Source organism: Neofelis nebulosa, chromosome 10 (genome assembly GCF_028018385.1).
Source record: "Neofelis nebulosa isolate mNeoNeb1 chromosome 10, mNeoNeb1.pri, whole genome shotgun sequence".
In the NCBI taxonomy this organism is placed as follows: domain Eukaryota; kingdom Metazoa; phylum Chordata; class Mammalia; order Carnivora; family Felidae; genus Neofelis; species Neofelis nebulosa.
In genome coordinates, this window is record NC_080791.1 from 93,203,710 (window position 1) to 93,228,691 (window position 24,982).

Sequence of the window (24,982 nt, forward strand, 5' to 3'; positions counted from 1 at the left end):
ATGGTTCCATGTGTCACATAACATATGTGAGGAGTCCTGAGCAAAAGAGGCAGTTCCACAACACAGAGGGGTTGTCCGTGGTGCCTTTACTTGCTCGCATGTTTTCAGCACTTAGTGCCATACTACAGTCTCTGTGTGTCCACCTAAGTGACTTCAGGGATTCTCTTATTTAGATTTATTTTTTTTTATTATTTTTTTTTAACATTTATTTATTTTTGAGACAGAGAGAGACAGAGCATGAACAGGGGAGGGGCAGAGAGAGAAGGAGACACAGAATCCGAAACAGGCTCCAGGCTCTGAGCTGTCAGCACAGAGCCCGACGCGGGGCTCTAACTCACGGACCGCGAGATCATGACCTGAGCCAAAGTCGGCCTCTTAACCGACTGAGCCACCCAGGCGCCCCGCTCTTATTTAGATTTAAATAAACTAACACAAAATGGAGAAAGGAGCTTAAAAGGATTCTTTCAAAGACAACACTGAATATTCTCAAAATAAAGCAAGTGTAGATAGGCACACTACAGCTAAAAATGGCAGAGCTAAGCTTTTCTCTCCTAGTATGACCTCTTTGAAGTTTTACAACACTATGTATTAAAGCAATGTTCATTCTGATTAATCTTGTGTATATATGCATGTCCATGTGTGTGGGGTGGTGGGTAACAATTATGTTCTCCAGCAATCATGTCCCATCATACTCTTATCCAAGCTGTTTACCCTCTTGGCTTCCCATCAGTCTTTTCTCCCCACCCCACCTGACCCCACCCACCAAAGCCTACTGCTGTGCAAAATCAGTGCCTCTTCTGTCCCTGGGATTAAGAACTGTGTTTCCTCATTTCTCTTGGAGAATGACTAAACAACAGGTCTGTAAGAAAGAAACTTTGTAACTACCCTCTCCTTACTTCTTTTCCCCTCTTCCTGCTAAGTGTCTTCCTCTTACCATTCATGGGAAAGATGAATTAAAATCTGATGGGCTGAAGCTTTAAAACCCATGAACATAGAACCCAAATTAAAATAATAGACTCTGAGAGTTTTAATTTTAAAAGGAATCCCAGAGACCTAGGTAAAAACTCCATTTTCTCTTTCACTATATGGAGATGTGGTCAATAATTCTGAATCTCATTTTCCCTCACCTGTAAAGTAGACGTGATATTTTTTGTCTTTCCCTTCTCATTATCAGGGCAACTTTAGATAGTTTATGAATTGTGAGATGGCTTGTAACTTCTAAAACTATAAATACGGGGGCACCTGGGTGGCTCAGTCGGTTAAGCATCCAGACTTCAGCTCAGGTCATGATCTCACAGTTTGTGAGTTCAAGTCCTGCATCGGGCTCTGTGCTGATATCTCAGAGCCTGGAGCCTGCTTCAGATTCTGTGTCTCCTTCTCTCTCTGCCCCTCCCCACTCAGCTGCTGTCTCTCTCCCAAAAATAAGCATTAAAAAAAATTTTCAACTATAAATATTAGGTAGACTTTGTGGAGACCGGTCCTTTTTTTACTTTGAATCCAAACTAAAAATAAAATCAATCAGAAAGGGGAGGGAGGAGGGAGACAGAAAGAGTAAAAACCACAGCTTTCTGTGGGGCAGATACTCTGCCTACTTCACATACCCAATTTTTACTTAATTCTCATAACAGCTGCACGAAATAGATGCTTCCTGTTGCTGGCCACAAATCACGCAATTAGCCACTGATCTCAGGTCTGTCTTAATATTCCCCTTTAACCATAACCATCCAGAGTATGGATATATACTCTTTGCTAGCTATGTTGCTTTGGATAAGCAATTTACTCTTTTAGCAACTCATTTTCCTCATTTCTAAAGGGATGAAGAAAAACACCACTCCCACGGTGTACTGGCTGGATTATTAAAACTAATCCCAGGGCCGCCTGGGTGACTCAGTCTGGTACGTGTCCGATTTTGGCTCAGGTCATGATCTCAAGGTTCTTGGGCTGGAGCCCCGCATTGGGCTCTGGGCTGACAGCTCAGAGCCTGAAGCTTGCTTCAGATTCTGTGTCTCTGTCTCTCTCTGCCCTTTCCTTGTGCCCGCTCTGTCTCTCTCTCAAAAATAAATAAACATTGAAAAAAGTTAAAACTAATCCTAATGAAATGTTTCTTAGAAGTTTCTTAAAACGTTTCTTAGAAGTGCTTATATTCATTTTGCCTTTGACATGCCAAGACAGAGCATCTGAGAACTATAATCAAGGTTTTACCACCACCTGGCTATGGGATCTAAACTTCAGCCTGGATCCATTTTTCCTTCCAGCACATTGCCTGGCAATGAATTTTGTGGGATTAATGAAGACAAGCTAAATGCAAGTACCTAGAAAAATATCTGGCACACAGTAGGTACACAATATATAGTATGTTTTTTCCTTTCCTAAATAAACTCCCTTCTCTCGGAATGTGATCAGCACAATGATTTCATGCCCCAGTTAGAAGACTGCAAATCAGGACTGAGGAGAAAGAAACATCAGTTTGCGCTGCCTAAATCAAGGAAAAGCCACAGCTGGGGTGGAAATGTGGCCCATGATATAAAGCCTGCTTACTTCCAACTCGCAGTCAAGGGTTTCTTCTTACCAGCATGTGCTTCCTTGGTAAACTTCACTCTCAATTCTTTTGTTTTTGAAGAAAAACATTTCCAGCTAATAACACAATTACACTTAAGTATCAGAGCTCATTTTAGTATTATTGCATTTGTTAAATCTAACTGAGTCCAAATTACTTCCTCATTGCTAATAAGAGAAGGGGGAGGAGGAGCAGGAGGAGGAAGAAACCAAGGGGGAGACCAGAGGAAGACCAAGCAGGAGAGGGTTTCCAGGGTTAAAGGAAGAGAAAGAGATGTACACACACAGTAACGGGAAAACAGAGATAGCAACACTACATGTAGCATCAAGTCCAATGAATGTCAGTTAAACTTGCTGCCCACGGTTTCTATGGAAACCCCTTAAGTTAAGAGTGGAACACAGACATTTTTGGGACTGCAATTCACAAGCTGTTTATTTAATTATAATGAAACATGAGCCTGTTAGGGACAATACTGTTATCATACTGATAGCATTTAGAATTCAACGAATAGGTATGGCAAAATAAAAACTTAACAAAAATTTTTTTAAACCATTACCTTCATGTGAATTGCATGCAAATAAAATGCATCTTGTTTTCATACATTATTTCCCGCAGGCAAACCCCAAATTAGCCAAATGACATTCATTAAAAGGGAGTTCTTCAGAGGCCTCATGCCAATTATACACCCCCCATGCCCAGTGAACAAAACCAAGGTCACAGCATATTTTCAATTAAACCCAGGATAGCACCAAAGTGCAGCCCAGCTGGAAAAGCAAGCACATTATTACCCCATAGATCATTTGTGAGCAATGAATAGGTCTCTGGTGTTTTTCTATTTTATAGATATTTGAATATAAAAATAAAGAAAATCACTTCAGATTAGCTTTTGCCTTCCAAAATAAACAACCACTTTCAGGGCATTACTCCTGGCGGCCCAAAGAAGAATGAGACTGGAAGCCATCACTTCTCTGCCCCTGATGGTTGGAAAAGGTTTGCTTAGCCTTTCATCTGGCCACAGGGAACCAGGTGATTGATGAACTCACTCATACCCTTGTTCCCTCACTAAATGGACATGTAGTTTCTAACTACTGTATATCAGGCACTGTGCTAGGGACAAGGGAGACAAGAAGATTAAATCCTAGTCCCTAGCTTAATTATGGATTTTTTAGAAAGGAATGCATTAATTTTACTGATAAATATTTAGGGAAGGACAACTACGGCTCATAGGCATTAAACTAAATAGATCAATAAATCCCGGATTCTGCCTTCCAGAAGATTACAATTAAATGGAGACAAAAAGACACATTGTCATAAGTCATACAGCAAGGAGTCAGTGTTCCTGCCTGCTGCCTCACGATTTCTCTGTGTATAGAAATGCTTCCTATGGATGCTGTACTGCAGAAGGTAAACATGTTTGTGTGTACGGGATGACTGGCTGGTGGAAGATGGGGTGGAGAGGGAGCTTTGGGAATATTTCTATAGGGGAACCACATTTCCAGATTTGTCTATGAGCCACCCCTACCCTTATAAAATCTTTAGTCCATAAAACATAACTAAAGGAGGAGGCACTCACAAGAGAAGTGGATCCCAAGGAGAGTCATCTCTGGTGTCAGGCTGGGAACATGAAGGCTGTTTCTAAGCTGGCAAAGAGAAACATACAAGAAATTTGCAAATATGACTCAGTGAATATGTCTTTTCTACTATGCTGCAGCCTGTTTTTTGAAATCCAGTAGTGGTTTGCAGTAACTGGGCTTCCCACAAGTTGCTCGCGCTAGCAAAGCCAGTTGTTGCTGTTATTGGATTCGACAGTGTATAATGAGCCGCTTCACATTAGCTGCTGTTGTAGTGTTCAGCATATTGTGGGGAAGATTTAGCATGAATCATCACCCACCTAGCTCTCCATTGTGGTCTCTATGCTGTAAACAGGCAACGTGTTTGCCAATCTAAAAAAATAAAAAAATAAGAAAGCATCCATTAGAACAATTCAGCACATTTCTGGATCTGCTGCCACCACCATCGCCACAGACGACACTGGTGACAATATTTATTGAATTGCCACTGTATTTTAACATTCTCCTGGGCAGAGGGCCAAGGCAGCTATTTTAACCACTGGCCATTTTGAACAATGCATTTTTTAAGGCCCATGAAAAAATGCTGTTTGGAGTCAGAAGACCTGCCGTCTACACTTGGTTCTGACTCATCCAATGCACGCCCTTCAACAAGTCATATGTTCTCTCAGATCCAGTCTTTATCAAAACTGCCCCTTAAGATAAAATGAGAGAATACACTTTGAGGATGGACAGGAAATAGTAAAACAGAACACACTGAATTACTAAAGTCAAATGGGATGTTAAGACTTTGATAGAGACATCAGCTGTCAACTCCAGTTGTTTCTTTTTCCACACCCCAAAAACAAGAGAGATATTAACATCTTCTCTTCCTGCCCATCCCCTCCCAACATTCCTACAGCAATGGCAGATTGCAAATTAGAATCTGAGATTGAGGGCTACACAGGACTTGGAGCAAAGAAATGTGAAAAGGTAGAGCTAGCATTTTGCAAAGCATCGTCAAGAAAACTAAAGAATCTTTAATTCCCACAAACACAGGTCTTTACAGCCAAAGCTTAGACACAGTTGGTGTGAACTATACAAAGCGGAAACCCTGGGCAAGTACAGATGGGAAAAGCCCACACAATTAGTAATCAAGATCAAGGGACTGACATGGATATTGAAATCACCAAGATTCTATCAAGAGTAGGATTGGAAAGAACAGCAGGGAGGCAGGTGTTAAAATCTTCAAGGAATGAGGAGGAGTGAAGTGTGGGTCTGCTGGGGACTCCTACAAGGAGGTGTTAGCAGGTGGCATAGTCTGATGGTGTAAGCTTCAAAGTGGGGCACTTTACTGTGTTAAGATGGTTTTGTTTGGAACAGATAATGCAAGTCAATGTGCTTCTCAAACTTCAAAGCAACATACCGCTAGTGAATATTATTCTTATTACATAAGTACAACGGACTATAATGAAATTTTATTTCAGAGATGATCTGTGGATTTTCTGTTATTGGTTTTAAAAGACATGTAACTCAATTGTATAGAAACTTTCCCCAAGTCTCATGGTTGCAAGAACTTCAGATAGGACACATCATGAAATGTGAGTGACAAGTTAACAGGTCAGGGGTTTATGAAAATGTGAAAGCAAGGAGGTGGGTAACAATCAGTGTGTGTAGGGGGGCAAAGAAAAGGTGGGAGGAGAAAACTCATGTTAATTGTTAAATAAGTAGCCAATTCTCAGTTCTCATGTTAGACAAGAATTAGCAGTATTTGACATAGTGACCACCCTGTCTTTTCTGAAACATTGTCTGCACTTGGCTGCTGGGAAACCACACTCTCAATTCTCCTTCTACCTCATTGGTTAATCTGCTCTGCCTCCATCACTAGTTGTGCTTTATCTCTTGGCCTACGAAACCCTGGAGTGCACCAGAACTCAGTTAGTGGACCTATTCTTTGTCTATACTCATTCTCCAAGTGATCCCATGGTGGCTTTAAATGCTATCGACAAACATATACCTCCAGCCTGTAGTACAGACTTATACATATAACTGCTAACTTGAGACCTCCAATGGAGGCATCGAAAATCAATCTGTCTACAATAACACTCTTGATTCCAACTCGACATTCATTCCCAACAATTTTCTCATAGCAACTCCAGTCGTTCATGCATTCATTCAACAAAAAATTTTAAGCCCCTACTGGTAGATATGCCAAGCACCATTCCGGGGATCATCCTCTGAGCAGCTCAGACCAAAGTCCCCCTAAATCTCCATTGTTTCACTTCATACTCACTACTGCATCCTGTTACCTCTACACCCTATCACCTTGACACTCTATTGCCTACACATTGGAAATCCTGTATATTAAGAATCTTGCCACTTTTCTTCACTTCCACTGCTACATCCTAGTCCATTTTCTATCTGTATAATTCAGTGATTCCTATAGCCTGGTCCAATATCTGGTGTCTCTGCTTCTCTTTGTGTGCTTCTTCAGTTTTATCTCACACATGGAGGGGTCCTATCGGACCCCTTATATTATACATTACAGATTAGATAATTTCCTCATATATATTATCCTGTCTGACCCTCATAATTATGGGAGGTAGGCAGAAATAGGTTATACTTTTCCATTTTGCAGATGAGAATGTTAAAGTGTATAAGGAAGTTAAGTAATGTGATCAAGTTTCAAGGGGACAAGACTAATATATGATAACTGTTACACAAGAAGTTAAGTGTTTAGAGATCTAAGCTAGTGCTCTGCCTAATATATAGTCTTTCAACGTGAACAAGCTAAGGAAGGGAAAGAGGTACTTAAGCCATTAATCATTACAAGGTTCTCTAAATTTGTAGGAACGTACTTTTTTGTGTTTTTTAAAACACATTGCACAGTATGGGAATAATAAAAAGTACATTTATTGAGCAATTATCAACTACTGTGTTAGCCATCCATGATGTACTTGCCTATCATGTGTCTTTCTGCATCTTTAGACAACATGTTCTGTTGAGATTGGCACTATATTCCATTTTATGTGCATGTATAGCCCAGTAACTGCCATACAGTATATGCTTAATAAATGTTTCTTGGATAAGTGAATTAAATAGCTTACTTGGTTATATACAGAAAGAACCAACTGAACGTACACGCTGAATCTGAATCACACAATCCATCAGTATATAAAATTATAGAATTATAACATTCATCAGTATGTAAAATCATAAACTTACCATATTCTAAATCAAAAACTATTGGTATCAGCAATTTCTTATGGTTCAAGCTAAGTTTCCAAAGAGGGACAGTGATTTTGGAAATGTACAATTTGTCAATCAAATTTCTGGAATTCATGGACATCCTTTCAGTTTACTTCTGTTTATATAAACTTTCATGTACCAATCAAGGGAAAAAGAGCCAATAATTTTATTTCAATGCAAAGTCTCCTAACTTCAGATAGTCAATCTGTGGAACAGTAATTACAAACAAAACCAGAATAAGGACACTCAGTACTGAGTTATAAAAGGTTCATTTTCTATTGATTACCTATAGCAGGGTCTGCAAGCATAGAGCAGACAGGACACTTGCTCTGTCATAGACTTAAAATCCAATAGGACAGCCATTCATACATCATGGAAAACTGAGGCGTCCATGCTGGTTTTTCTTTTTTTTTTTTTTTTTTTAAATTTTTTTTTTCAACGTTTTTTATTTATTTTTGGGACAGAGAGAGACAGAGCATGAACGGGGGAGCGGCAGAGAGAGAGGGAGACACAGAATCGGAAACAGGCTCCAGGCTCCGAGCCATCAGCCCAGAGCCTGACGCGGGGCTCGAACTCACGGACCGCGAGATCGTGACCTGGCTGAAGTCGGACGCTTAACCGACTGCGCCACCCAGGCGCCCCTTTGCTGGTTTTTCTTAATAAAGCTGCTCAAATATTATTAATTCTCAATAGTTCTATTCTGACTTGCTCCTTTGTCATCTGACTTGCCCAAAGAGAGAATTAACCACATACATATCATTTTTTCATAGTATTTTCTTGATTGTACCACTTATCACCATGTGAGAACCAAGACATCCTATTAATCAACTGCTACTGTAGAACACTGTGTTGGGAATACACAAAAAATAAAAATTTTAAATTAAAGGGAAGTGAGTATCTGAAGTAGAGACATGCATATAAAATATAAAATATACTTTATATATTATACAAACATTTTATAAATATAAATAATACATAAATATTTTATATGCCACTTAAATATCTCTTTCGCTGCTAGTGGTATCCTAGTTTAACACTGGAGATCAGAATGTGTGGGAATAGGGGAGGATACAACAAAAGTGTCCTTGATTTTCAAATAACAGCACCAAGTCAATCTCCTGCTCTAACCGATCTAAATCTATGGTCTGAAAGGACACATGCTACTGTGGTCTGTGTAAATGTGGCATTCATCTTCATGAGTGTACAGATGAAGAATGGATCAGGACTGGCACAGTCATGAGTGACTTATTCCATTCCTCCTCACAAGTGAAGATAAATGACACAAAATATCAACCACCATGCATTATATATATTTTATTCCACATTTACTCCCACAGACACAAACATACAGGAGGCCTTTTCTTCAACCTGATTGTTTTTTTGTTTTCAAAATATACAGCTAACAATAACAACAGAGAACCTCTGGGAAAGTCAGAGGCAATGAAAAATGCTAAAGTAACTTCTACAGGACAAGCTTTACCCGGTGAGGGGATATGTCAACAGACCTTATCTCTGAGAACTCTAAAATGGCTGCATGCCTCCAAATAGGATTTCACGGGTCTCTGGCTGCTGTCATTAAGCTAATGTTATGAGAAATCAGAAAGACCCTCCAAGGATACTGCACTAGATTACTTTCCCACCTGTGGAAAATTCACTAAGATGGTGATTCTAACAGAATAGCTTCCAAGACCTCCTGATTACACAGTAGTCCTTCTTGGTTTACTTTATTCTCAGATGACATTCTTTATCCTCCTATGATGTGCATTCCTTAACTTGTGAGTTGGATTAGGATGTCCTCATTAAGCTTCTTAAACAGCTGGTAAGGTAGAAAAAAGGCTAAATAATGGCATCACCAGGGATATTCTTCCCTCCCCACCCTCATAGCTAGATAACGTGGGTACTCAGTGTCAGCCTACCTTTGTATATGGCCTCTTTTAGGTTACAATGCTGTAGTACCATTGAGATCATATGGGATCATTTTAAATTATTGCATTCAGACTTAAGCCTAATTTGAAGCTGGCCCTGTTCGGAAGGATCTAGTCCCCTAGATCTAGTTCCCTAAAAATTGCATCTAGATTATTAGAAAGCCAAGTTTTCTTTTCACCAGAGCGATTGAGAGTCATGGTCTTTGTCTCCTATTGCCCGTGCCTGACTTTTCCCAATGTTGTGAGTCCCACTTTCCAGTTAATAGTGGGCAATGGACTCCAGCTACAGGCAGAACAAATCCTGGCCATCTTCTGTAGCTTCATTCTCACACTCCACCTCATGACATTGTTGTTCCAGATTTAGCTCTGATCTTACGCTCTAATAGCTTATACTCTATACACCACTTTGGGAAATTGTACCAATTGAGCCCCAAGACCATGCCTCCATATGTATCTGTGATCTCTTATGAGATTCCTGTCCTCTTCTGGAAGTCTAAGTCTTTGGTAGTATAACATAACCCAGATCCCAGGACCTCAATGACCAAGGACCTGGCTTGTTTCTTAAAGTGCTAGATATCCAGCATATCACCTTAATCCTCATCAGAATTGATAGCCTTCTGTTATGTATCTCATTCAACATTAATTAAATGCTTACTGAATATCTGGGACTACTCTAGACTCCGAATCCTGAAATGAGTCAGACAGTGAGAAACTCTCACTTCACAGAGCATCCCCCCTTAGGGGTTAGACAGATAACAAACCAGAAAAGATCAGGTAGAGATAAGTATTGAAATGAAAATAAAAGAGTGACAAGATAGGGAATTACTGAAGGGAAATATTACATTGATTTGGTCTAGTAATATCCCTCTGCAAAAGAAACAGTTATGGCGCCTGGGTGGCTCAGTAGATTAAGTGTTTGATTCCTAGTTTTGGCTCAGGTAATGATCTCATGGTTGGTGAGTTTGAGCCCCGCATGGGGGTCTGTGCTAGTGGTGCAGAGCCTGCTTTGGATTCTCTCTCTCTCTCTCTCTCTCTGTCTCTTTCTGCCCCTCCCCTGTTCTCTCTCTCTCTCTCTCAAAATAAATAAATAAACTTAAAAGAAAACAAACACTTAAATAATGACAAGAAAGAACTAGACATAGAAAGATCTAGAAGAAACCACTGCAGGTAGAGAAGGCAGCTGAAATAGAGGCTCCAAGTTTGAGGGAGTGCTAAGGGCTAAATGTTTGTGTCCCCCGCCTTGAATTCATATGTTAAATTCCAATGCTGAATGAGATGGTATTAGGGGGTGGGCCTTTGGGAAGTACTTAAGTCATTAGGATGAAGTGCTCCTGAATGGAATTGGTACCTTTAAAAAAAGAGACTTCAGAAATCTCTGTTGCTCCTTCTTCCACATGAAGACATGAGAGTCTGCAACCCGGAAGAGGGCCATGCTGACTCCCTATATCTGATTTCATTCCTCCAGAACTATGAGAAATACATTTCTGTTCCTTACAAGCTACCTGGTCTGTGGGGTTTTGTTGCAGCAGGCCAAACATACAAACACAAGAAGCATGTTATACTTAAAGAATAGCAAGGGGGAGAAAGAGGTTACTCTAGTAGGAATAAAGTAGGCAAGCATAAGAGTAGGAGATGTGGATGGAGAATGTGTTTGTTTCCTTTGGTCTCCACAACAAGTATTGCACCCTGATGGCTTAAGACAACAGAAATTGATTCTTTCCCACTTATGGAGGTCAGAGGCCTAAAACTGAGATGCAAGCAGGACTCTCCAAAGACTTTAGGGGAGAATTCTTCCTTGCTGTTTCCAGCTCCAGTAGCTCCAGATTTTCTTTGTTTTGTGGACACGTAACTCTGATCTCTGCCTCCGATGGCCTTCTTCTCTTTTCCATATGTCTTTCCTATGGGTTGTCTCCCATAAGAACATTTGCCATTGCATTTAGGGCCCAAGTGGATAACCCAGGATGATCTCACCTCAAGGCCCTCAATTTAATTACATATGGAAATATAATTTTCCAAATAAGGTCACATCTATAGGTTCTGGGAGTTTGGATGTGGACATATCTTTTAGGAAGCCACCATTCAATCCACTACAGAGAGTTAGCCCTGCTGAGCCAGGGAAAACAATTTCTTTGTATTCTGTATGCAATGACCAGCTCTTGCAGAGTTTCACATTGGAAAATAATACAGTCTGGTTTAGACTTTTAAGCTATCACTCTGGCTATACATGAGAAGTGATTGAAGGGGTCGACAGCAGATCAGTAGTGCATGTGAGAGTGGCTTGATACTCAGTGGCAGCAGTAAGAATAGAGAGAATTAGAAAATTAAAGATTATTTCTGGAGGCGGCATCAAGAATATCTGCTTAGGAATAACATATGGGGATGGTGGTTAAAGAAACCAAAACAACTACCTCATGCCACCGACCCAGTACAATTGTCCAAATATCATCTGCTCTTGAACTCACCACTGCCATGTTCCATATGCCCTGTAAGAAGAGTATTTGTGTGAAGGGATCACCTCTACTTCCCTAGCTATTCTTAGACCTTTGAAAATATTATCCTCTCTGGGACAAGTCTAGCTCTTGTCCCAGTTCCTATGGCTGGGTGTGCTTTGTCTAACTTTACTTCAAGAGTCTGCCCTTCCAGTAACCGATCTCATTTTAAAACAAGGCTTTTGCAATTCTTTCTCATTCCAATACAGTTCCCTGGGGCATCCAAGCAGAAGGTGAGTGATTTGGTTATACCCTGAAAATGGTACACCATTCAGATTATTCCCTGGAATATCAGAGATTTACCCATTCTCTTCAGGTCAAGGGAACTGAAAACTCTCCGGGAACAGATCTAATAAAGTTTCAGAGCCTAATTATACAACGATTACCATGTCAGGAGCCTACATATGGTCTGTACCTAAACCCCTAGAGAACTATAGCTTCTGTATTGTCTTTCTACTTCAGGGACTCCTGAATAAACAAAGCGACTGGCTTAATAAAAACAATACTCATTCTGCTAGTTATGTTTTCTGAAGAAATTAGGATTTCAAGTCAAGTATAATTTATCTCCTTAAATAATTTCCAGTCAAGTATAACGTATCTCCTTCATGAGATTGAAGTTCTGATAGAGAACAGAGCCTTGAAGTGTCCTGAGTAGCATGCTAAAGGTAGAGATAAGAGATGGCAGTGGGCTAAAGTTCGTAAGTGAAATTGCTTAATAAAGGCCAAATTTTCATCTTGAGCAATCCATTTTATGGGATTGTGGCTGGCAGCCTAATAATATACTGTTGGGTTCTAGGGGACAAATAAAGCAACATGAGATCTTTCTCCTTTTTCCCTGACCTCATTCCCCATGAGCTGTTCCCACAAGACATTCCAGAGTGCCTGCATAGTATTTCTTCTTCTAAGGGCCATAATAAGCTTATTTTTAAATAGGCTCAAGTTTTCAGAATGACTTCAGCTTTCAGTTTTGATTTCAAAATGACATTTATCTGCAACTATATTTTCAATGTATCATTTATGGTATATAATTGTTCTTTTCTCCCTTAAATGCATACTCAATTTTAGGATTTGGTATTCTAAAACCAACAGTATTTAGAAATAGTCTTATTAGAGCAAGCTTAAAGCATAGCAAGAAGATACAGGCCTTCCTTGGAGAACACCACAGTGAAGTGACTAATGCAATAAAACACATCAAATGAAAATTTGGGTTTCCCAGTGAATATACCAGTTCTGTTTATACTATACTTAGTCTATTTAGTATGCAATAGCGTTATGTCTAAAAAAAAATGTACGTACCTTAACTGAAAATACGGTTTTCCTTAAAAAAAGTAAAAACTAACCATATTTGAGCTTTCGGAGAGTTGGAATCACCGATTAAAGATCACCATAACAAATATAACAACAAAGACATTTGAAATAGTGTGAGAATTACAAAATGTGACAGGGACATGAACTTAGCAAATATGGTTGGAAAAATGGCAGCAACAGACTTTCCTGACGCAGGGTTGCCACAAACCTTCAGTTTGTAAAAAGACAAACAAATAAAAACAAAAACAAGCAAAAAACACATACCATCAAATCAGTATCTGTGAAATGCGACAAAGCAGAGCACAATAATGGGCCATGCCTGTACATTCCCAGGCATATGAATATTTGGCAAGGGTGAACATGGAGCTGCTCCTCTCTGGTTCTGGATTAGACCATCCATGCATCTGAAAGATCTTTAATATAATCCAATGTAACCCCAAGTGGCAATTCTGTAGAAATACAGGTCACCAACCTAACATTCCTCAGTAAGTGGAAAAACGTTGTTGATGTTTTCACTGACATGTAGTTCTATTCTTACTTTGGGTTTGTTTAAATGAGAGCTACTGTCTTCATCATGAAGGCTGTATCAAATCCACTGTGGGTTAAGAGTAGAAAAAGAGGGGGACCTAGGTGGCTCAGTTGGTTAAGCATCCAGCTCTTGATTTTGGCTCAGGTCATGATCTCAGGGTTTGTGATATGGAGCCCCACATCATGTCAGTGCGGTATGCTTGGGATTCTCTTTCTCCCTCCCTGCCTGCCCCTCGCCTATTCCATGCTTTGTGTCTCAAAATAAATAAATAAACATGACAAGTAGAAAAAGACTGTAAGAGAGAAAAACTTCCCAGTTGATGAATATTCGTCTCTTTACTCATTCATTTACTCCTTAACTATTTTGGTATCTTTGAGTCACCTAAACCGTACTGAGCACAAAATGATTAAGTGGGAATGGGGCAGATAGTGGAGTTGGGTGGATATTAACTATGCTGCACTGCACCACAAAAGAGTGAAGTCCCCGTGTCTCCATAAAGGGAAAATTCCCTTGCAGATGGAAATTTGGTCATTGATTTTTTTTTTTTTTTCCACACTCAAGAGTCTAAAATCCTCCTCCCATTGTGACTGCTTGGAGAATCCTGATCAGGATAGGCGTCTCGGATGTCAGGGAGAATTTTCAAATTGGAGTTAGAGAAGCCATTCCCAGGTTAATGAGCGCAGAGCAGCAGGCATTTTGAGGAGTTTATTTGGAGAAAGGAAACGTCTGCAGAAATCAAGTGATTAAGATGTGATACTCAAAGCGAACTCTGAGCGATCTCATTAGCAGAGACTAAGAATAGTCTACAAATGTAATAAGAGCCCTGATACAAGGTCACAAACATCCCAATGCAAGCCAGATGTGTGGGACCCAGTGAAGAGAAAGATGGAGAACCTGATCAGGAAATAATCTTCCCTAGAAGAGAAGAGGGTTTCTTCCCAAGTCCTAATGGAGGAAGACCCAGAAATGCATATGAAACTTTCCAATGCCTATTATTCATAGTTCTCCAGATGTGCATATGTATATTATGTATATTTTTCTTCCATGATATGGATTCAATTATTCCGAATTAATTTAAGTAACTCCTGTACAAATGTCAGCTTCTCACAGATTTTCCTTCAGAAACTTCCCTAAAAGGACCCCTTAATCACCTGCACACTGTTTCTCATCTCCTTTCTCTGAAATTACATTAGTTACTTTCCTCTTTTTAAAACTATATTCTTGCTTTCAGAAGACTATAGGATTCATGCATAGAGGGGCATTATATAGCTTATTCACTATCTTATTTCTTATGCCTAGAATAATGTTTGGTACATGATAAGTCACTCAGATAATTAATAAATCAAAAACACTAAGAACCGTTCTCATGTCTTCATAAAATCAACTATAAACTATACCTAAACGATACCTCTCTGCATTGTTATACAAATGAGAGAGTATTGAAATGGTGGTTTTAGCTAAGGAACCAAGACATAGAAGATGATAAATTTCAAAGACGGCACAAATTTACAGTGGTGGTTGTCATATATTTGCACAGCTAATAATCTCTTGCTAATAATCTCTCACAAAGACATCAATGAACAAGAGAAGGCTCATGAAGAGGATTTCTTTGGAGAGACCTATACTGTGAGTTCTACTCCTAAGGAAAGTGGTAGGTAGTCTCTACGGCCTAACCCTCAGCTTACTTAGGGGCATTAGGAATATTAGAGAATTTTCTGAGGAACTCTCAGTGGGTTATGACTTACTATCACCAATTCCAAGACCAATTCCAAAAAGAATTCCAAGGATTTCTATCCTTCACCTCAAGACTAAGAATATAAGGCTGTGATGGCACAGTAGAGTAGACATAGGAGGGTGGTATCTAAATCCCATCTGAAAAAAATCTCAAAAGCAAGAGACCAAATGTTGATCACACATATGAGGGAGTTGATGAGACAGCCTTAAAGATATTTTGGATCCTGTGCAAAAGGGTTGCTTGATGAGGTAAACAACTTACCAGAGGGAATCTGAAAGTATTTCTGGATGTCTAGGAGCTGATGGAGTAAGTGATATGTCAGGGAAGAGAGTCTCACTCTCACCAAAGCAAATGTGGGAAAAGTCAAAGAGAAGGGGTCGGTCACCAAAGAACACATGTAGAAGAAAGCTACCCTGAGAAAGTCAATTTCAAATGTCTGGCAAATCCAAAGATTTTGATATCAAGTCAAGACAGCACCAGGCAAGTAAAAGCTATTATGCCCAACACCTAACTCCTTTCCCTAACCATGATACAACAAATAAAAGTCAGGATTAGGAGTAGGCAGATGGGAGAAGAGAAAGAATAGAAGGTTCTGTGACAATACAGAGAAGAAACCAGCAATGTCCATTCCCCAGTCTGCGACATCAGGCTTCCTACTTGAAATCGGGACTATGTTGGGGAAGGCAGGAATCTTAGTATTGAAATAAGTTCAAAGTTTTGAATATTATATAACTTGGATATGTCAATTACTTTCCATGGTGTCTTACATTACATAAACATTTCCAGATAGTTTTCTTCTAAGTGCAGAAGAAAAAACTAGACCCAATGAATAAATTTTAAATGGGAGAAAAAAAATGAAATCTCCTTATAATTACATCTATAGTTTGTATTAGTTCAAAATGATAGTTATAATAATTTTACTGAATTCAAAATCACAAGGGGTCCACAGTATGAATTTTCAGATAGAAATCCACTCTCAGATTTTAAATTTCAAATTTTAACCTTATTTCTGTCTGGTTTTGCTTCACATTTTGCTAATGTTTGATAATGAAGACAACAGCAGTTTTTGAAAAAAGGGCTCTCAAATTGATTCATATGAATTATTTTGTAATCAGCAATAAACAATTCCTAGTGCTTAAATATTTTTAAAGTATCTGGTATTTCTAAAAGAGATCATGACAGAGGATACATCCAGGAGTTTTTCTTTTTTTTCTTTTTTTTTTTTTTTTTGAAAATTAGAGGCAATAAATAATTCTTGTCTTATTGTCTGGATCATACACTACTACAGAAAAATGTAAAGAACCTAAAAAAATAAGATAAAATATCCATATATGTGTGTGTGTGTAGACTTGGGAGTGGGTGAAATACATAAGACACAGATGTTTGGAAAATACAAAACGGTAAATACTTTTGGTAAAAGAAAAAATAAATAAACAAATAATAAGGCATTGATGGGGTGCCTGGGTGGCTCAGTCGGTTAAGCATCTGACTTCAGCTCAGGTCATGATCTCGAGGTTTGTGAGTTTGAGCCTGAATTGGGCTCTGTGCTGACAGCTCAGAGGCTGGAGACTGCTTCGGATTCTGTGTCTCCCTCTCTCTCTGCCCCTCCCATGCTCATTCATTCCCTCTCTCTCTCTCTCTCTCTTTCTCTCTCTCAAAAAATAAACATTAATTTTTTTTTTTAAATAAGGCATTGAATGGGACCTCTCCCATTGCAGTAGAGTACTTCTTGTTAGCCTCAATGGGTATTGTGAGTTCTCATGTTTTTATAAAAGAGTAGACCAGAAATAATTACGATATAATTTTACCTAATGTAGGACTTGCACAACTTTTTGGACTTTGTGTTTGGTTGTTCATTTTTAATTTCTGTCCCATATTTTCCCTTTTCTTGACTCTTTTTATAGGAGTGTTTGAAACATCAATTTCCTGTATTAATCAGCTGATCTGACTGGCCAAAGGTTGAAAAAAGGCCACGTTGCAAGCCTATCCCAACTTAATATTTGCAAAAAATATAGGCTTTTGGTGTCTCTAAAAGCTGGCAAGGCAAGAAAGAGAAATGTAATTTAAAAGTATTATTAACAGAAAAAAACCCCACAAACATTTACATTCTAATTTATGTGGATAAACCCCACCCTACATAGAAGTTTTTGTTGCAATTCATATGTTCTCACACCAACTGATTTGAAAATATTGCCACATATTCTATGCTCTGTGCAGAGCTACAGAGACAAAAGCAATTGAGACTGTGATAGGTTTGTCCCTTCCTCATTATTGATTTGCAATCCTAGAAACCATTGCCGATGGTGAAGGAGAGAAATGGGGAAGCGAAGCAAAGGTAGGAATTTTACCCCCACATTTGTCCCTGGAGACCATAAAAACTATAAAGACTCTAATCTGGCTAAGAACTCAATATTTTAAATATTCATGAATGAGTGCAAGGGGACAATGGATCGTACTCATAGTTCCCATTATTTAACTTCTTACTCATCGTCATCATCTTTTTATTATCTGGAAAACTGGTTCTGGGAAAAAAAAAAAAAGACTGACCATTTGTACCAGATGTCATTTGCAGTCCCAATTTTGTTGTTTCCTCTCCAGGGACTCAGTCTGACCTTCATTAGCTCATAAACATCCCAGCTGCAAATTCTCTTCACCTTTGCTTCCCTTTTGGCATTTTTCTTTGGTGGAAAGGTTAAAGGAAAATGGATTCTAAGAATTTTTTGGTACAGAATTGGAGAAGGAGACACAAATGGAATGGATTAAAAAAAATGCTTCCTTTAGGCCCAGGGTAAGAGAGAGGGCAAGGCAATGCCTGTTTGATTATCTTTGCTCTCTCTCGAAGATTACAATTTCTCCCCACTATTATGGGAGTTAGCAGGTTGCTCTGTAATTATTCTTTTGCCTGAGTAACAACCCCTTCCCCACCATTAGATCGTGAACTTCTTGAAGAAACCTGCAAGGGTTTTGTCATCTTTGTAGCCACAAGTTTTTTCTAATTTCCTCGTTTTGTTGTGTTTTGGGGGGCCAAGTACTATGCCCAACTCTCTCTGTAAGGCGTGTCATTTCCATCCACTTCAATGGGAAAGTAATAGTGACTTAATAAGGTTAACCAACTTGGTGAAAGCTGGTAAGACAGTTTTCCTGTCCAGGCTGTCCAAATTCAAAGATGGGCATTTTAACTTGTATTTCTAAGTACCTATTCAGAAAGAAAGGCTTGGAAAATCTTTACTGTGATCACTTTCATGAAACAGGATTGAACTCCCAACTTCCTCATAGCCTTTCTGGATGAGATGTTCTCATTTGCCATCTCACCCCATCTACAAGCTTCATTATCCCTCTAATCACGTCCACTACCTATCTCTTCTGTCTTTTGTCTTCTATTATAGTTTTGTTAAAGGGCAGCAACCATATTGCACCTAGTCTTGATTAAGCAGACACGCCATTTGTCAGGGAGCCAAGCAGGAAAAGTCCTTATAGTGGTCCCCTTAAGCCACTGCTTGGCATGTTTCCCAGAAAGCACAGTGCATCTTATCCATACTCAATCCGCCATACCATGTGCAAGAACATTTATACCCATTAAAAGTTTCAGATCTATTTTGACGCAAATTTTATAATACGGCCCAGAGAGAATGATAGTTTCACGTTATCTTGAAGGTTTGATTTTAATAAGGATTGGCTGTCTCTCAGAGGGTTTAGAACAAAGCGAACGGCATTTCAAAAGGAGTCACCACATCCTTTGATGTTCTAAATCTTTTCTGATTCATACTGTAGGTGAGAGTAAGGTAATATAAACTCCCTCCTAAAGAAATCACTGGGTTGTAACATATCTACACTATAAAGACATTTGGTGGCAAGGTATCAATGTATATATTGAACTGTGGCTGATTTCAATTCTATAGTAGGATGTGAAATTAAAAGAACATACATAAATATTTGTATCTATGTATGTGTGAATATGTGTATATTCTGAAATTCAGTATGTTGTCATATATAAATTAGACTGTAAGTTGCTTCTAGACTCAATATATCCTATAAATAGAAATTGCTTATAATAACATAACAGCAATTATGCTTACCAGGTTAGAAATACCAACTAAAAGGGGGCACGTGGGTGGCTCAGTTGGTTAAGCATCCGACTCTTGATTTCTGCTCAGGTCACGATCGCACAGTTCATGAGTTCAAGCCTCGCATCAGGCCCTGTGCTGACAGCATGGAGCTTTCTTGGAATCCTATCTCACCCTCTCTCTCTCTCTGCCCCTCCCTTGTTTGCTCTCTCCCTTTGTCAGAATAAATAAAAATAAACTTTAAGAAAAAAAGAAATACCAAGTAAAAGAAAACTCTCAAGCCATGTGTAGTAGGCACAATTTGAGGATGACCCTAAGCCACACCACTGAATACTCTCCCCACCCTCTAAGTATGAGCAGGGTTTGTAACATGCTTCCAACCAATGTAAAATTACAACAGTGGCAGGACAGTCACTATCTTGATTGGAGTACATTATATGGCAAAGGTGACAGAAGGTTATGCCTACAATTACATGATGCTATGTAAGACCTGTCTTAGGAAACTGCAGTGAGAGAGTCACCTGCTGGCCTTAAGGAATTAACCTGTCATGTTGTTGTAAAAGGGCCACGTGGCAAGAAATTGTAAGTGGCCTCTAGCTGCTGAGCATGTGGCCCTGTGGACAGCCAGCAATGAAGCCTAAGTCCTGCGCTGCAAGGAATTGAATCTTGCCAATAACTCCTTTAACTCAGAAAAGAACCCCAAGCTTCATCTAGACCCTGGCCAATACTTTGATTGAAGCTCTCTGAACACCTGAACTAAAGACCCTATCAAGTTGTGTCCAGAATCCTACCCCCAGAAATTGAGATAACAAATATATGTTGTTTTAAGCTAATACATTTGTAGTAATTTGTAACACAGCAATAGGAAACTTATATATATGTGTATATATATATATGTAAATATATATATATATATTTACATATATATATATTCTATTTATTTCTTGAAATTACAGAGGCCACATTTCAATCATTAGCAAAACTATCTGCTTTCAATAATTCAGTAGAATCTGAATAGAAAATGTTCTTGGGGGGGGGAGAAAAGACACCCTAAATTAGATATTATAGGTTATGAATTAAGTGGACATAGGTATGTCCTGTGGATGCTGTGGGAAGAATTTATAATTGATACCCGTCTGGTAATTAAAGCTCAGGGCATGTTACCAAAGTAGAATATAAATATATTTCTCTAGAAATCTTAAAAATATATTTAAAAAAATCTCCCTCAAAGTAAAAATATGCACAGATATTTATGAGAAAACCATGCATCATACAAATATAAGCTTAAGGAATTTGTTCTGTGGTGGGCAAAATTACGAATGCGAAACATGACATACAACCTAGTATATCATTTTCAGGTATGTGTCTTGATGTGTGTCTATGTGTATCTGTGTATGAGTCTGCAAGTGCCTTTATGCCCACGGTAGTATGTGTCTATATATGCTTCTGTGTATGTGTATGTACGTGTCTGAGTATATACCTCTGTCCTTGTTTGAATCTGAGTACTGTGGGAGTCTATGTGTGTATCTGCACGGGGCAGAGTATGTGTATCTGTCTGTGTGTGTCTGTGTATCCATGGGTGTGAGGAGGCCTGGAGAAATGGGAAAAAAAGACAAAGGGACCTCTTTAGAGGACTTCATAAATATTAATAAGCAATAGAGAGGAAAAAACAAACAAAAAACATTGACTTTGTACCCTGTAATCTAGTATTAGTTCCAATTCTGCAATATACAATTGACTCTTGAACAATGTGGGATGAGTCACACTGACCCCCATGCAGTCAAAAATCCATGTATAACCTCTGACCTCCACAAAACTTTACTAATAGGCCACTGTTGACTGGAAGCCTTACCAATAACATAAACAATTGGTTAACACATATTTTGCATGTTATATGTATTATATACTATATTCTACAATAAATTAAGCTAGAGAAAAAAATGTTAAGAAAATCATAGGAAGAGCAAGTAACATTTACAGTACTGTATTGTATTTATAGAAAAAAAACCTGCATGTAAGTAGACCCACACAGTTCAAATTGGTGTTATCCAAAGGTCAACTGTATTAGCCCTGTGACTTTGGTAACCTGCTTCAATTCTGAGACTTATTTTTCCTACATAAAAATTCTAATTAGATTGTAAAAATTAAAATAATCCCTCTGCTAGTGAAAGTATAAGCTGGTCCAACCACTTTAGAATAAAGTTTGATTGTATTGAATAAACCTGAACATATTCATGCCTATGACCCAACAATTCCAGTCCTAGGTATCTATCGCCAATACAAACATGAGTGTATGTTTACCAAAGGCACATGTTAGAACACACAGAGCATTGTGATTGAGTCCTCATAAGCCCAAACTAGAACTGTCCCAATGACCATCAGCAAATGAACGGATCAGGCACTGAATGGGATACGATGTAGAAATGAGAATGAGCAAACCTATATAGTCTCACGACAATATGAATGGATCTCACAAATATAGTGTGAACACATGAAGCTGGATACAAAAGAGTATCATATGATTTATATAAAGTGCACAAACAAGTAAATGTAATCTAAATAGGCGAACTTAGTCTGGACCCTTAGAAGTCCTGATAGTGATCATCCTTGGGGACTGCATAAGGTGGGGGCTGGGGGGCAGGGGCCGAGGTAAGGACATTTGTCAGCTTCCTATCGTGGGCACTGGTTACCTAAGTGCATTTAATTTGTGAAATGCAGTGGATATGTATGCTTCTGATATGTGTACTTTTTCTTGTTAGAACATTAAATATTAATATAAATTTTTTAAAGCTCTCATACTGTCGGGATGAATGTGATGTGAACAAGTTGCATCAGTGCAGTTCTACAAGAAAATGGTTTTCAAACTGGGTAATGACCACTAGGTGGTCACGAAATCAATTTATGGATCATGACCTGAATTAACCACAACGAAAGAGAATAGAACAGAAAATATCTGAGTGCATTGCAATAGTGGAAACTGTTTTGTGAAATATACGTGTTTTTAACTGCGTTATAAATATATGTGTTCATAACTGGGTGGAGATGTCAAATGTACTTTTATTATGTGTCACAGCCAAAAAGGGTTGAAACTATTGCTAGACATACCCGTGATGTAAGTACATATAGCAGCATCCTGGGTTCCCTGAATGCCTCCTGCATATCCTTCTCTACATTATGACCCCTTGGACCAGAGAATCACTCAGTCCACGTCGATAAAATGAAGACGCGCTTCATCTGGGGAATTCCAGAGTACAATTAAGGCACTTCTACTATATATCCATCAGCAATATTAACCATCGGATTTATCATTCCTGACTATTCACCAGAACACCTAGAGCTTTCCACCCAGAATAGGGCCTATAATACTCCAAATTCCGACCACAACAGGGAAAATTGCTGTCTCGCAAATCGAAGCTTTTTCTTGAAAGTCCACAGACTCTGTTTCAACCATTTTTCTCTGTAACACTGTAGCAGAAGCAGCAAGTGGTAGCACTGTGTATCAGTGAAGACGCAGAATGGAAAATATTGCTCGTTTGCATATTCCCAAAATAATGGGATGGAGATAATAATTAATAGCTATTTTTATACCCCTTGATTTAATTAATTCCAGCTAAGATGTTTGTAAACATGTGATGTTATGTTTGGATAAATGTGTCAATGTGAAAATTAGTCACTAATACAAGGCACTAAGGAAAAATAAAACAACTCCACTAGCAGAAGGCGGGCCTAGGTAGATCTCCATGTCCCAGTTTGGGACATGTTTACCCAGAGAAATCAGTAGTGGTGATATTCTACGACAAAACAGGCTCTGGAGAGACACTGGGAAAGCAGGCCAAGTAGAATAAAGGGGTGGACAACTGCATAGGGTGAGACATGTTACTGGAGTCCTGGTAAAATTCAGATTTAATGCTGGGTAGAAAGGGGCCATTTCTTGAGGTGGGGGCCATTTTGCTTCAAAGCCATCTATGGATACCATTCTTCCCCAAGGAAAGAAGATTTGCGATAAGGAAACAAAGGAGGGAACATGATTAGAGGGGAGACTGTTTTACTGAGGGTCAGAGGTTATTCCAAGGCTCCTGGCAAAAATCAAATGGTGACTAAATTTGTTTGAAGGAGGACTGTTCAAAGGGCCAAAGATAAGGTGTGCAAGATCATCAGATTTTAGGGGTGCCTGGGTGGCTCAGTCGGTCAAGCGTCCCACTTCAGCCCAGGTTGTGATCTCGAGGTTCTGAGTTTGAGCCCCATATCTGGCTCTATGCTGACAGCTCAGAGCCTGGAGCCTGCTTCATATTCTGGTCTCCCTCTCTGTCCCTCCACCACTCGCACTGTGTGTGTGTGTGTATGTGTGTGTGTGTGTGTGTGTGTGTTTCTCTCAAAAATAAATAAACATTAAAAAATTTTTAAAAAGACTAAAATTTTGGGGCGCCTGGGTGGCGCAGTCGGTTAAGCGTCCGACTTCAGCCAGGTCACGATCTCGCGGTCCGTGAGTTCGAGCCCCGCGTCAGGCTCTGGGCCGATGGCTCGGAGCCTGGAGCCTGTTTCCGATTCTGCGTCTCCCTCTCTCTCTGCCCCTCCCCCGTTCATGCTCTGTCTCTCTCTGTCCCAAAAATAAATAAAAAACGTTGAAAAAAAAATTAAAAAAAAAAAGACTAAAATTTTAAAAAGACTAAAATTTTAGGGAAAGCCATTTAGATTGGACACAAGTGACAAAGAGGGAAAAGAAAAAGGTAGGGATGCACAATGGCCAACGTAACAAGATGGTTTTGGACTGAGGGGCTCTCTCAGATTTGCTCTAGTCTGGCTCCAAACCTCCCCCATGTTTCAAGTTAATGAACCCACTTCACATCTGTGTGGATTAGTCATATTAAATAGAAGGAAAGGACCCTGAAAATCTCCACAGCATGCAGGGGCATTCCTTGGAGCTTATTAAAGCTGGAAGCACAGAGGACAAAGGCTTCCTGCCTTCTCAGCAGCCAAAGGCGTCCTGCCCTGTGACAGGTCAGAAGGGGAAGAGAGACCTCATATGGGAGCTAATGATCACAGCCCTGCTTAGCTAATTAATGCACTGACTCATGTGGCGTAAAGACACAACTTAAAAGGCTCCACACCAGCCGAGGAGTCTGGGCTGGGGGAGAAAGGGAGCACGGAATCTTTTACATAACACGAATGAAGGAGAATCTTTAATTTTCTGTTAATTACATCTTTTAAATGTATAATTTCTGAGCAGCGCAGGTAGGCAAAATCAAATCAGTGCTACCATGACATGGCGGTTCTATTTTAATTAGAAGCCATCACCTTTGTATTATTACCTCACATAAGGGCAAAGGCTGGAGTCACTGGGATCTCATATTTACTTCAGCTTTTCCCTTTTAACTTTCCTATGAACAATTCTAACAACAGACATTTATTTATAAAACAGCTGCAAAAAACCATTTTAGTTCACAACAGTATAAAAACTAATGAGTATGCCCTCACATGGATTTATACACCTTTATATGAATACATTTATATACACTATATGTGAATATAAGTTCCTGAGAATATATAACATTGAGAGTTATTTTTCTGAGGTGTTGTAA

The 24,982-nt window shown here is 39.2% G+C and overlaps 1 protein-coding gene across 12 annotated transcripts in view; it reads right to left on the reverse strand.

Moving 5' to 3' along the window:
• The window catches only part of LRRC4C (leucine rich repeat containing 4C), a 1,203,118-nt gene that overhangs the window by 19,795 nt on the left and 1,158,341 nt on the right, over positions 1-24,982 (reverse strand). For 10 of the 12 annotated variants that reach the window (XM_058688696.1, XM_058688692.1, XM_058688697.1 and 7 more), the window contains 2 exons: positions 4,449-4,500; positions 4,131-4,197 (listed from right to left, as the gene is read on the reverse strand). The exons of 1 other annotated variant lie outside the window; for it this stretch is intronic. The gene's annotated coding sequence lies outside the window, so the exon portion shown is untranslated. The remainder of the gene's footprint in view (positions 1-4,130; positions 4,198-4,448; positions 4,501-24,982) is intronic. One more of the 12 variants, XM_058688702.1, reaches the window with a different exon arrangement.